Below are 4,132 nucleotides of genomic sequence, written 5' to 3' on the forward strand. Positions count from 1 at the left end.
CTTAGTTTCTTCAGTTGTCAACATGGGACTGTGGTAGTAAAGAGGGTCCTGCTGGACAGTGGAGCCTGAAGCAGAGTGTTGCTGCTCCTCTCCGAGCTTTATCTGTTCTGTTAGTTGTCATGGCAGATGATCCCCAGGCCTTATATTCCTCTAAACAGTTATGGATGTGGATAGGCTGAGCAAGCAGAATGATTGGAATGCAAATCCCAGTGCCAAGGAGGGTCAAACAGTCTTTCACAGGACCCTAGCATAGGCCATGCTGAGAGGCATAGAAGAGGGCCAAGGCTGGTGCCTCATGAGGTAACCAGCTGGGGTGCTGCATTTGCCATATCTTGGGCTGGTCTGTCACAGCCAGACACCACTTCTTCTCCAACAAAACCTTAGATGTACCACCAGCTCATTTGCTCCTCAGCCATTCATTCCACAAATGCTCAGTAAGCATCTACTGTGTATTTTGGCTGGGTATATTGCACTCATTATTCTCAGTCCTGACCATAGTCTTCAAAGGCAAGTCTGCTATGCTGAGGACCATTGTACAGCTGGAGAAACTGAGACTAAAGGCAATAGAGACAATCACTTGAGGTTACTCAGCTGAGAAGAGAGTTCAGTCTGTTTGCCTTCCAAACCCATGCTCTTCTTGACCCTTTGTACCCCAATTTTTCCATCTTTAAAATGGGTTTGATCATAATACTAGCTCCACTCACCTGAGAAAGTTGGTATTAATAGATCAAAGGAAACCACATGTGTGAATATGAGAAAATATGAGGCTCTCTGATAACTTTTGCTTCCTTGGGACTCAGGTGCCTGGACCACAGCCTTGTTAAAGGGCCCCAAATTTCTAGTATGGTACCTCCTGTCATCACAAAAGGTAGTTTTTGGTTCTCTGCAGACACAAACTGTCCAGTCTTGTCTTCTGGATTTGAATGTAGCCTACTGAGGCTTTCCACTAGTGGCATACCCTAGCCGTCTGGAAGAAGAACCATACCCCTCCCAGTTTCCCAAGGGTGGGTGCAGGTTCAACTATGTACTCTGATGTATTGCTTCCTAGTTGTAATCACTCTTAAGCCAGCTATGCCAAAGGCTGTCTAGACATGAAAGTGGTTAGCTAGAACTGGCTTCAAGTTGAGATTGCTGTGTCCAGGGTCTGTCCATTTCTGGCTATCAACCCTGACTGCTGTATAGATGATAGGTTATATTATGAATGAAAGAGCTTTGAGGAAGGGAAAAAAAGCTCTTTTTGGGGACAGATATTTACTATTTATTAATTATGATGAAGGTTGTTCTCACAGAATTTGAGAATTGGAAGAATCTTTAGAGATCATCTTGTCCAATCCTCTCATGTTACAGATGAGTAAACTGAGGCCTAAAGAGTAGGGAGGGAGTTTCTGAAGATCTCACAGTGAGAGGAGAGCAGGGCTCATGTAGCACCCATTATGTATGGGACCCTGGAACTTGTGGGCACATGCTTGGAGCCCTAGAGTCCTGGAGTTGTGAAGTTCAGAAACCCTGGAGGGCAGCATAGGTCTTGTGGAGGTAGAGTTGAGATGGAGAAGCTGTGCTGGCATAACCTAGGTTTCTGAATAGCCCTTGAAACTTTCAGGCAAGTGCCAGCCTCTTCCCAGTGACCTGGGTTGAAATATTTCAGAGACCTAGCAGACAATCTTAGTTCTTTCTACTAAGGACCCAGGACTTGCCCAAGGACAACTTGTCTCTAGAAGATTGGGGGAGGGTAGTCACTTCCTTGGATGTGCTTTGATTTGCCTATCTCAGTGGAGAGTCGACCAAAATGAAAACAAACAAACAAACAAAAAAACCCCCATTACTACCAACATTCCTTTTACTTATAACATACCATGATCTTCCTGGCATTCTTAGGTCTGTTTATTCATTCAGTCATCCTGAGAATTAGGAAAAAGGGAATGGCCACTGCTTTGAAAACTAGTTTGTGCTGAAAGGGACACTAACAGAATTAGGGTAAATTGTACAGAACTTATCATTAGCTGCCATATTTTGTTATACACTAAGCATTATACGCAATTATTTCCCAGCTTTACCTGTGATTCCATTCCTCTCTAAGCTCTGAACACATCCCATACCACATGCTCTCTCATGCTTCCTGTGACTCTAGGGCCTCTCACCAGCTAGGGTGCTTGTACCTCCTTGCCTCTCCTATCTTCTTCTGTTGATCTCCTAGTCAGGCTTCAAGACCCAGCTCAAAGACCAGTCTTTCCATAAAGCATTCTCCAGTTGTTTCCAATCAGAACCACTGATTCCTTTGTGCTTCCATAGACTGACCTTCCATCTGAGCTTCAATTACGCTGGTTACCCCTTCCACTAAGTAAATTAGTTAGCCCTTTCATATGTCTTCCCTACTAGCTTGATATTTTCAACTCTTCCCACAGTGCTTTGAACATCAGAGCTACCTCAGGGTTTCCTTAGGTCTTCAGGATATAAGCAGAAGGTGGAAAAAGTTCTAGACAAAAAATCCTCAGTACCCTGCTTCTGTGACTGCAGACAGACTGGACCAAGCCCTACCAAGAAAGAGAAGACAAAGACAGATACAAGTGTCTGAAGAATCAAGAAAGCACACTGTGCAGCAAGAGGGCAATCCAGGGGCCTGAACTCCTGTGCCTTGCTGCTGGGTGGTCTGAGAGAGTTGAATGGCTTTTCTGTGCCTCAGTTACCTTTTCTGAAAGATGAAAGCATTAGGCATGTCAAAACTCCCTTTCCCACTCTGATTCTCTGGGATGCAAAAGAGAAAGGTCATTTCACCAGCAATGCTCATTCTATAATGGCCAAGAATATGGGCTGAGGGATGGGGCACAGACACCCTCTCTGTTGCGTTGGAGCTTTGTTGTATGAGCAGTCTGTTTGGAGACTAGGGCAGGGCCATTGAGGGAAGAAGTGGAGAAGATGAGTCAGTTTCAAGGCCTGACCCATCAGCTATGAGATAACCTGGAGTCTCAGGGGGAAATTCTGGTCCATCCTGCCTAGGGCAGACCATAAGCTCTTTTTGTGTGGACACAGGCCTTCCATTACACTTACAGCCTTAGCATAGAAGTCAGAACATGGGAGGCATTCTGCAAACCTTTCTTGACCCCTTCCTGTTGGCCTGGCATATCTAGGTGGGTTGGAAGGGCCTGGAGCTTCTGAGAAATGAGCAAGGGACAGGACCCAGAGCCACCCCAGCATCAGCCAGGGGGAGACCAGAGGAAGGGGCTGGAGCCCAGGAATAGTGAGATTTAAACAAGGAATAGCTATTACAGGGCACTATACCAGAATCATGGCCTTGATGGCAAGTAGGTCAGAGTTAGGGTGCTCTGGGTGTGAGTGAGGGGTTTCTTGGCATGTCTCCAGAGGAAGCAAAGTTAGAGATTAGCCAGGGTGTAACTGGTCTCATGGCAGCAGCTTTCATTTGTCAAGAGCCACTGTTTGTTCAATATCTCAAGCCCAAGTCAAACACAAAAGGCAAGTATTAGCCAAGCTAGGTTCCATAGGCTATTAGGAGAGAGATGAAGCTGGGAAGCCAAACACCTGGCCTCTCAGGCTTGCCCCTGTCACACTGTGTGGCCTGGGGAAAGAGCTGTCTTTCTCTGGGCCGGTGTGGACTTAGACTCAAAGGCATGCAAGGTAGCCCCAACTTCTAATGATGAGAGGGAAGAACTAGTTTGTATAGCACTTGCTGTGGGGTCAGGTTTGCTCCTGACCAGCATTTGCATAAAGCTTAAGTTCTTACTCTTCAACTGCTTTCTCACATCTTATGGTCCTCTTCTTCTTCTAGACAGCCCTCTTTTCTCTGAATGTGAACACTGTCTTCAATGAGCAGCCCAGTGGCCAGTGCTTGAGAATGCACAGGGAGTTATCACTGGGACCAATACCAGAAATGGTTAGTGTGCACACCCCTCTGTATGTTGCTAAATCGTGCCTGGCTGTCCCCAATGGTGTTCATTCTGCCCCGCAGTATATGAACTTGCCCACTTCCTTCTCAGTATTTCTATTACTCACTTTCTGATTTTGATGTGATTTCTATGCCTCCCTATTTTCTTTGAAAGCTCCCTCTCCCCTCCCCTGCACTTTTCCTTTCTTCTTTAAAACCTCCTTGTCCTTACACATGAAGCAACAACACTGGACA

The sequence above is a fragment of the Jaculus jaculus genome, chromosome 5 (genome assembly GCF_020740685.1).
Source record: "Jaculus jaculus isolate mJacJac1 chromosome 5, mJacJac1.mat.Y.cur, whole genome shotgun sequence".
NCBI classification, from domain to species: domain Eukaryota; kingdom Metazoa; phylum Chordata; class Mammalia; order Rodentia; family Dipodidae; genus Jaculus; species Jaculus jaculus.